Here is an 11,164-nt window from a genome sequence, read left to right as displayed (position 1 = left end):
AACACACTTTGAATAGCTTTCAGGCTTTCAGCTATAATGACAAGAATACAAGGAACAACCCTTATTAAATTCAGGCACTTCATATGGCACATGAGATATAGAATAAGTGTGGAGGAGAGAGGATATGGTTATCTAAGAGATACACAGAAACAACTACCGACAGGTAGAAGGAAAGAGATGGACGATGAAGAAGGAAACAAAAAGAGAAAGAAACAAAACATACTTGTTGTTTAAATTGTCTTAACTCACCAGTCTCTGCAGGAAGACAAACCAGGAAAGAGCCCGTCCACTGTAAACCAGGAACTAATCTGCAGGCCAGACACAGCGGACATTTAAATTAACTTTAATGACATGTAATTATGAATAATTAAAAAATGTTTAACTGCAGGGAGTGATACCAATTTCAAGAATCAGTTTAGGCTGTCAAGCAGATAACTAATCAGCATTGCTTTGACTACATCTCAGGTGAGGTGGGTAAGTGACCTGCGTGTAAAGGCATCAGGCAGCATCTGTTTATCATATTTAGTTACTCTTTTAGTCAACAAGTAAAGTCTAGGTTGAGTTTGCACAGATAGTAATTATCTTATTCCAGATGAACGGACCTGTAATAATCCACGACAGCAGTCTGTCCAGGTGTCACTCAGGTAATAATCCGTGCAGGTAAAGGCTGAGTGTCCTCCAGCAGTCAGGTGCTCCACTCCCAGACGTCCACGCAGAGGAACAGAGGACGAAAACAGTCAGATGAAAACCCTCTTCCTGCTCCTCGTAATCCTTCAACACAATGATCCCTGCAGGATGTTTCATCTCCTCAGCATCCTCATCTCTCCTCCAGACTCCTCTACAGAGGTGTAAACACCTCTTGAAAGTGGGGCCGGCCCAGACACACCTGCAACGGGACAACAGGTAAGAGGAGATGAGCAACCTTCAGTGGCGGTGAAGCCGTTCTTTAATCCCTCTGCTCTCCTCAGCATCGACAACTCTGTCTGTTCCTGCGAATGTCTATGCCAAGAGTAGCCGGGCACAGCCGTCCTGTTTTGCCGCTCTTTGCCAAACACACAAACACACATGCACGCACATACACAGACGAGAGTGTTGTGTTTTTTTTTTTTTTTTTTTTCAGCAGCCGAGCTAACCCTGAGCCGGGGCCCGGTCTGCCTTTGAGATGCTCTCTAGCCCACAAACACAAGACGGCTTTCATTATCTTGCCCGTCGCAGCGCAAGGCCTAGCTTCTAAAAGCTACTGATTTCTTTCTTCCCTTAGCCCCCTGCACAAAGGGAGGGCATTTTGTAAATTACTTGCTCGTTTCAGACCAACAAAAGGTACTTTCATTGAACCCTCCTCCCTCCCTCCCACCCCCACTGCTCTCCCTTCTATCCTCCCACCATTTGATTTTGCTCAAATTTGATTACAAGGCTTGAAAAAAGGAGAGGAAGAAAAGAGAAGAGGAAATAAGAAAGCCCCACAGATGGCGTGTTCATTCAGGGCTGTGAATGGCTTTATACGGGCTGCTTTTATACATGTGGCAATCCAAAGACGCTTCAGCCGCTCTGCTAAAAAAAGAACTTGACAAAATTATTGGTTTGGTGGCTTTCTTACACAACTGACACAAGGAACTCTATGAAAGAAAAAGCCTGCCTTCTCTTTCTTTCTTCCGCTCTCCTTGTCTCTGCACCTCACACTCTCTCACTCTGGGTCGTACACCTTAATCAAAACAAACTAAATGAGGTGTTTGGCTTGAAGAGAAAGAGTGCGTTTGCCTGCATGTGTACGTGTTGTCATATTAATGACCACCTGCCCTGCAGCTCTACGTTAGGCCACATTCTAAGACAATTCTAAGACATATTCAGCAGAAAAGACAGGAAGGGAATTGATGAAATGAGACAAACTCTGACCACTAGATTTGATTATACACACACACACATACATATACACACATAAACACACGCACACAGCTCAAATCAAACAGCTCAGCTCAACTCGAAAACATTAGCCAACACAAAGCGCAGAGCGTTCTGTTCTCTCACAGGCTATAATCCTGTTTCCACAATGGACCACTCACTCTGCACTTGTTTTCCTCAGGAGGATAATTATAGGTCTGTAGTCACACACACACAAACACACACACACACGCACACGCAGCAGTGGGGAAGCCAGTTCAGAGTGAACTATGACTTGTTATCCCATTACCAGATCATCACACACTACAGAACGTAGGATGAAGTGCTGGTCTGATGGTCTGAGACCTGGCATGGTCACTCCAGGTCGGAGAGACTAATAGACAGGAGTTGTTTAATTCCTGGATCCACTGACCAGCCATCAGAGTCCAGGTCACAGGCTGTGTCATTCCATCAGTGCGATGAAACAGTAATCATCGCTGAGGGGAAGCGGCCAAAACAACATCTTTCACAGGCATTCAACCGTTGTCAGTCCTTAAATTGTACTGCAGCCTTCCTTTTTTTTTTTTAAATTCTTTCTAATATAGAATATCTGATTCACACACTGAGCAGCAACTGAACTGTTATTTGAATCAAGAGTGAACAACTGAAGAACAATTCATTTTGAGGGGGCGGTGAATGTGTGTACCAACTTTCATGAGAATCCATCCAATAGCTGTTGAAACATTTCACTTCGGTTTAAAAATGTCAACCTGCTCGCGCTAGCTCTAGATGAAAACTCAGGGATCATGACACAGACGGATTCCTCCTATGTCATAGTAATCCATCCAGTAGTTGTTGAGATATTACAGTCTGAACCAAAGTGGTGGATTGATAAACTGACTGACCTGTGACATTGCTATGTTTCTAGCATGGCTAAAATCCCTAACCAGATCACAGCAGGGTGCTATATCTTGAATGGCATGCTCAGACTCGCACCTCAAGCAACAGAACAAGGGGTCATGGTAGAATAACTAAGTTAGTCTAATAAACGCATCAACAACTGACGGAAGCAGAGAGGAAACTACAGGAAAGTTTAAAGCCATCATTCTTCTTCTTGAGATGTTTTAAAGACAACATTAGCATTTCATGACATATTAAAAGGGTACCTCAGCACTTTCAAAAAGCTTTGGGTCTCATAAAAAAAAAAAGAAAAAAGAATGGTCAAAATCAAAGCAGCAGAGGCCAAGATATCTCGACTTTAAGTCCCTAATAAGGTTCAAGCTGCAAAAACACTGGATCATTCCATTCCTTTGTGCAACTTGATAACGTCTCTCATTAGACTATTCCTGGATGGTAAATGCATACATCCTTTCAAAAGGCATCTAGAGTTTGTAAGGTTTCTGATATAAATTTGTACTATCTCAACACATCCCATTGAACCCCTATGACATTTAAGTTTATTTCAACTTTGAAGTGTTTTCTCCAGAGCAACAGTAGACATTATTCAACTGGCTGAGAAGTACGCCTCATGAAGAGTGAACTTGAAGTGTCAAATCAGTGCACTGGCCCTTTAATTATCAACCCCAATTATCCATCTGAAGAGACTGAAACCAACAATAAACGTATCCCAGTTTGATAAGTAGTGTCAGCAACAGCCTGAGATATCTGTACTCCTTTGTATTCCATTGTGGTCCAAACATCAAAACACATAAAAGAGCCTTTTATTTGCTCGACAATTTTTTTAAATAATATTAACTATATGACATAAGAAAGCACCATTAAATAGATAAGCATTGGTCAGGACATCTCATACTCATTGACTTTTCCCACAAATGCTGATGCAAGAAGAGAAGGTCAGCATACACCTATTTGAGAAGTTTGATCATAAAATCTCTAGAAAGGGCTTATTCAGTCCAAATGAACAGAAATAATGTATTCAGTCAATTTGCTAAAGCATACTGTATATCTTAAAAGCTCTTATTTTACACTCTTACCAAACAAAAAAGCACACATGAAATAGTTTCTGGGTGTTAATATTTCACACAGCTACATGTGCCTATATAAAGTGTGGGTTCAATATGAAACTTTTTGTAAGGGTCTAATTTAAGAGTGCCAGGCTTGTTCTGTTAAAATGTTGTATTATACACGTCATATTCAGCTTTTGGGTACCAAACCCCCACTTTTTTTTATTTAAGAAATCGTATATATGTACACATTGAATGAGGACATCTAACCGTAAGGAAAGCACCCGAAGTTATTGCAGTTATTGAAAGTGAGATACATGAGAAACATAGAATCCCCCTGAACTCCTCTTGAGGAAAAAACAGATGGGAGAATTGAAACATTGTTTTAATACAACAATGACCCTGAGCTGCATACACCAACCTAAACCCTAACACACACACACACACACACACACACACACACACACACACACACACACACACACACACACACACACACACACACACACACACACACACACACACACACACACACACACACACACACACACACTTAAAGAGAGCAGAGATATAAAGCTGTAAAACGCTGACAGGACAGAACAGCAGCTCTCACAGCTTCCATATCTACCACCTTGGAGATATTCGTACTACCAGCCACCATCACCAGCCGACCCACATTACATTTCCCCTCCAACCTGCCTGACGGAGGCTCACCACAGCGCAGTACGAACACGCTTTACCAGAGATGCTGTTTTTTTTTTTTTTTTTTAATAAAAATGAGGACAATTTGATTCAGTTATTACTGATGAGTGCAGAGATTCCCTCAGTGGTCAGAGAACATTCATAATCAGCAGTTAGGTGTCCATCCGCTAACCTGAAGTAATTATTGTTTAAAGATTAAAAAAAATGGAGAGCAGTGGTGATTTTTTTTTTTTTAAAAGGAGAAAATAAACTCGAGATAGAAATGACCTTAATATTATTTCTCTCCCTGGGTATTTCCAATAAGAGTATTCCATCGGATGGTTTGATAAAAGGATTATGCGGCAAGCTTTATGCGGCTGGAGTCAAATCTGGATATGGAAGGAGAGCTGTTTGATTGAATAATTCTTGTTTCCTTTCTGCCAAGCTAGCAGTCCTCTTTGGGAAAAGTAAAAAATCAGCATTATTCCAGATTTATACACATGCTCTGACTGTCTGTAGAAGTCATTCTGCCTCCATCTACTGCATGTCTGTCTACCAGCACGCCTGTCTGTGTGCATGTGTGACTGTCTGTGAAAATGTAAAAACACACTCTAGTGCTTGACAAATAAACGGTTGCCCACAACATTTTAAACAAGCTTCGTTACATAATGTCACACTTGACAAGGCCACAAATGTTGGAATAAGCACAAATTACAAAACAACTGTTGTATCCTTCTCACCAGCATCTAACAAGGTGGGTGCAAGAAAACATGCACAAAAATCATGCATTATTTCTCTTAATTTGAACATACTGAGTGTTCTATTTTATGCGCACAAGATTAGAAACATATCTTTCAGGACATGGAGGACTCTAAGTATTGATTGCCCAAAGCAAGTTTTGAAACTAGAACCAGAGAGAAACCTGCAAAATGACTGATATGAAAAGCAAAGCAAAAATAAACTGGAGTCTTACAAGAATTACAGTGTTTGTTTGAAATGTTTACTTAGCCCAGATGTCATTCTGCAGTCAGTCCAACTTTATGGGAAAAATGTGTGCGCAACTTATATGTGGAGGTTATTTTAAAACATTTTTAGAGTGTCCTTTAATGATAATTAACCTTATTATATATTGAAAATGTTGAAAAGTGAGCTTTCACTTGAAGGTGATCAGTATAGAATTCTGATGAATTCTATTGCTTCACACAGCTCTCAACATGGTGACAGATGAGCCGGCGGCTCGCAGCTAACGGCTGCAAACAGTGCAAACAACAGAGATAGTGCTGACAGAGCTTACAACGTTTACCTGATGGGGAACCGAGGGGTGGGCGTTACACTTCTGTGATGATGCTGCGGGTCGGGACGACATATGAGTGCAATGAAGAGCAGCGGCCATTAGATAGACAGTGTGGCACAACAGAGAGACTCGCTGCACTAAAACAACACATACAGAGGGACGGAGACCTCATTCTCTGCTCACGTAATCATTACATAGCAAAGAGCTGTTTGATGTAATTCTTGCAAATAACATTTTAATATTTTTCTATTCTAACAGTTTTAAAATATTATTGTGTGTATATGTATATCGGCATTTAACTCTGATATATATATCTTAAAGTTTAATGCCCAAACTATGGGGTTTATATTGTATTATTAGGAAAAAAATCTGATTTATTACCAGAGAAGCATGCTGTTGAATCCACATGGATTCACATTTAGGGATACATGGTGGGTTTTTTCTTTGGGGAAATATTTTTGTCATAATTTCAATATATATATGTATTCAAATGTATACTACAAAAATAATCTAAACATTACATATTTTTGGTTGTGACAGTTTGGTTGGAAAACTGATAAAAAAAATCTAATTTTATAAATGGATGAATTTTGATTTAACTTTAAAGTAACAAAGCAATGTTCATCTGCTGTTATCAGTCATCATCAGCAGGCAGAGCATGCTGCAGTTTCGGAGTTTGACCTCACAGTTTAGTTATCATAACAGGGTGGTGACCTCACGACCTGCAGTCATTACTGCTGCCTCCTCCAATCAGCCCTCCACAGCTCTGATAAAGCCCTCTGGGGAAAAAACAGGCTGCTGGAATAGAGGTGACATTAGATTTATGTGTGTGCGCGTGCGTGTGTGTGTGTGTGTGTGTGTGTGTGTGTGTGTGTGTGTGTGTGTGTGTGTGTGTGTGTGTGTGTGTGTGTGTGTGTGTGTTAGTATTTAGGATTAACACTTTGGTTTAGGGTTAAGATTAGAATTAAGATGAAGTACAGGTGTTGAATGGGGTTAAAAATAAGCATAGTTTGGTGTTGGGTTAAACCATTACTACAGCACCTGACAGATGGCAGGTGGAAGGTTTGTGATTGACAATTTAGGGTTAAAGCAATATACATTTTTATAATCTAAGGGATTTAACATCAAATCAGTATTTATTCTTTTCCAATCTAAAAGGCTCAAAATGTCACTGAAATCATTTTGAATGATCTCAAGTCACAACATCAATCAGTTAGGGATTTAAATAAGCTACTTTCTGGGCACTTTTTTGCCTTTAATTGAAAATATCTGTTTGAGAGTAACAGAAAAAGAGGGGAGGTTGCAGGGGGCGTGACATGAAACAAACAGTGTCTGCATTTCAACCGGGGAATTTGACTACATCACATGATTCAACACCCTACAAGAGAAGAGGTGGGCCCAAAATGATCTGCAGGTTATTATATTCTCCCACAGAATTAGATGCACTATAACAGTTTATAGAATAGCTTAAATTGGGTCCAGCTCAACCAAAAGTAAATGCTACTTGCATTAATACCTCTTTAATAATAATAATAATAATTAATAATAATAATAATAATAATAATACAATAATACAATAAATAACAGGGGCCATTTTTCTGCATTTAGTACTTACTCCTGATACATTTAGCTAACAATACTTTAATTTCGTCAATGCAGCACCTCTACTTGTAATGGAGTATTTCACAGTGTGGTATTGCTACTTTTACTTTAGTAAAGGATCTGATACTTCCACCCCTGGGTCAAGCTTCTACTATGGATGCACACAAAACCTTTTGCACTTGAAATTTGGATCCAGTCTGATATGTGTAATTCTACAAAGAGTTTCAAAATAACATTTAGAAAAGTAAATATGAATGTGCAGTGGCACTGAAAACACCATGAAGATCAATTTGTTGGATACGTCAATGGTAAGATTACTTCTCACTGATACTCAGTCCGACAGAATAAGTGCAAAAATGTTTTTGAGTCCCTGACAAGAAAAAGAAAAAAGGTAAGGTAGAGTTTAAAAGTACAAAGCTCCAGCAACCATTTGGTGGATTGAAAGATGGAGAAACAATTTCACTAATTTAAATAGAAATAGAGTTTGTATTTTTGTCCTTTGGTCAAATTAAAAAAGATAATTCATTCATCCCATAGTATCGCTACTGCATTTCTTTCTTTTACCCCACATAGTTGGAATAACTACACTCTATTAATGCTTTCCTGCGTTGCAATTTAATTAGAACTCCTTATCATTGATCCAGAATTTGAGACAGTTGGAGGAAATTAGCAGACTGAACAGGAGCAAGTGAAGTAATGTAGGTTGTTTGAAGGGCCTGTTGCATTCACTGTCAGTACAAAGTCTGCAGGCTCCCACCCTTCCAACATCATTTTGATAGTCATAATGTTGGCTATAAAATCTGCATCCACGTATGGTCTTGTAGGTTGCATAGATATACTTGTAAGATGTATTGTAACCTGCACTTCTTTTGTTTTATTATGTTAAATGTTAATGATTTTAGTAGCAGGGGAGTCCTCTAATGATGTGTTGTTCTTGCCTGCTTGTTCAAATACAAAATCTATCTTAAGTTAAATAATTTGCACATCATTTAGGCAGAAAAACGTTTGATAGAAATTAAGGACGCTGAAGGCTCTGGTAAAAAATAATAATTCAGGAGCCCTTGAGTGGTTTTAGAAATAATTTCAAATAGAGGTTGTCCTTTCTCAATGCCTGTAATATGTAAAAAAAAAAATAATAATAATTGAGTACAAGACGATCATAGTCCTTTTTCACTAACAACAATACATCAAAATACTGCTTTTCATCTTTTACCTTCAGCCTCCCATCTTGCTACATAATCAGAATTTCTGACCAAACAATGTGGGATCATATTTGTAACTTCTTAAAATATGAAAACCCACCAGTCAACACACCATTCGTGTGAGTTGAGTTTTAATACAGAAGCCTCTAATAAATGTTGAATCAAAGGGTAGTGAGTTTTTATTTTTCCTTACTGATGTTTTAAATAATTTTTTCAGAGGGTCAAAACAGTACTTGATGAAACAAACTTTTTAGAACTTGAAAATAATTTGTTTCAATAAAAAAAGAGACCTTTCCTATCCTAAACTTATGCAACCAGGTGAATACAGATCATTTTAAGTAATAAATTATTTTGTTAACTTATCATAATATAAATAAACAGCATAAACAAGCTCCAGAAATCTCAAGTAAACATGTGAAAGTCAGTTAATAAAGAATGAGCATTTGTCAAAAAGCCACGTATATGTATGAACCCATCGTGTCAAAAGTCAAGAGGAGCATCACGTCTATTGGCAGAGATGAGTCGTTTGCATGAAGTCACGCAAGGAAATGATTGGACAGTTGAAAATCATCAACGGACAAGAGGTCACAGCACCATCTATCAAAACCTGACGGAGAAAACTAGCACCCTGTTCATACTAAACCTGCAGGAGAGTTAAAGGGTTTCATTACCTCCTTTAGTGTTTTCTTTAATCGAAGGGTAATTAAAGAGAAAAGGGGTTACATAACAGAGGACGACAGCTTCACCAAACTGCACACTAAACACCACCTGAAAAACTTCTGATCAAGTGATGACAAAACTTTTATCAGCTAAATGTTTCCATAAAGAATAAAGACAACAGTGCAAAGCTCACTGTCATATCAAAGCACACAGGTCAGCTCGGTCCATGTACATTTCAGCCTCCTCAATGCAAATGCAATTGCAACTCACAAAACACAATCAAAAGCAGCCCTGCATGATCAAAACTTCATTATCATCCCTCTTCATCTCCTCCAGGCAGCCACACAGTCTACCTACTGAGTGAAAAAAAAAAAAAAAAAAAAAAAAAAACTCTCTGTCCCTAAAGTATCTTATTGTCATTCCTAATCACTCCTCACAATCATAAACAATCTCATAACTTTTTTTCCCCTTCTTATTCAGCCCTCTCTGTTTATGCAGTTCCCAGAAGGCATTGCCTTACAGACTGTCCCTCTCCGGTGGCAAAGATGTCAGGAAAACAAATAGCGGCGGGAAGCAAAACAAAACAAAGTCTCCTGAAATACCTTGTGGATGCCCAGAGGAAGGCGCTGGACGGACAGATGAGCAGATAGGTTTCCTCTGTCCTCCTCTCTCAGGCTGCCTCCTCTCTCGCCGTGCTGTGGAGAGTGACTGCTCACAGCCCGCCTGGCATATCTAATTAGAGCCAGGCTGTTGCCACTATCGGGCAGAGGATCTACCTCTCCAATCTCTCCTGACTCAATCTTCCCCATCTCTGATTTTCTTTTATATTTATGCTGGAATATTTAATTGTAGACAAAAGGTTACTCTGGGCTCTATTCATCGCACACAGGCAGAATAATCTCCTTTAAAAGGCTTGACATTTCAGGCTTTTCAAAAGGGGCTGAAAAAATTATATCCCCGCTTTTGTTAATCAATGAAGTAGAACTCCCCGAACAAAAGAATTAAATTGCTTGGTTGGGTTACTAAAACACACAGAAATAGCTGCTTCCTGTGGGCTTTTGTGCTTGCCACTGGCTCCCCCCCATATGCAACCAGCACTGTAATTCCATATGATTTGGGGGGCAAAACTCTCATTTCTCCACACAGTTGGCTTTTTAAATCCTATTGAATGAGCAGTCTGTGAGGCTGGCTGATTGGGACCTCTTGCCTGAGCCTGGCTGCCTGGCTAGCAGAACAGGCTCTCTCCATTCAAATATGACTTCCACTAAGGAGAGACAGCGGGTCCACTACAATTTACAATTTCTATACTGCCCCTGCCTCAGAAAAACATTGTAATTATGCAAATGATAGGGGCAATAATTAGGCCCTTCACTGTCCTATTGTGTTCGCTGCTGTCGTGGTTCGGTCCGATGGTATGAGAGACGCAGCAGGGCACGTTCGGGTTTAAATTGCTCCTTACTGACAGCCTGCAGATGTTCGCAGCATCTTCTCTCCTATAACTAGCCATCACCCCATATACGACAGTGGCGGCAAACTCTGGTTTAGCTGTGGGAGAGCTGCCTGAGGGCTGGATGTCACTGCAGCAGACAGCTGTTGTTTATCCAGAGGCCTGCTGGTATGTGTTGCACTACATTGCAATGGTAAAACAGCCAGCCGTGCCATTTGAGAAGCTTGAACCGGATGCTTTTGCTTGACGAATGACATGAAAAGTTAATTCATCACAAATGTTTGCTTCTTTCTTGATTACAATAGAACTACAGTACGAGCAGGCTGTCAGAGCTGCTCATACAGGTATAACATACAGGTAAAATAGTGTAATCTGACTTCCTAAAGACCTCTGGTCTCAGTGGAACAAAATGTCTAGCTGCCAAGATTCCTCATTA

This window comes from Anoplopoma fimbria, chromosome 8 (genome assembly GCF_027596085.1).
Source record: "Anoplopoma fimbria isolate UVic2021 breed Golden Eagle Sablefish chromosome 8, Afim_UVic_2022, whole genome shotgun sequence".
NCBI lineage: Eukaryota > Metazoa > Chordata > Actinopteri > Perciformes > Anoplopomatidae > Anoplopoma > Anoplopoma fimbria.
This window is presented reverse-complemented; position numbering follows the sequence as displayed.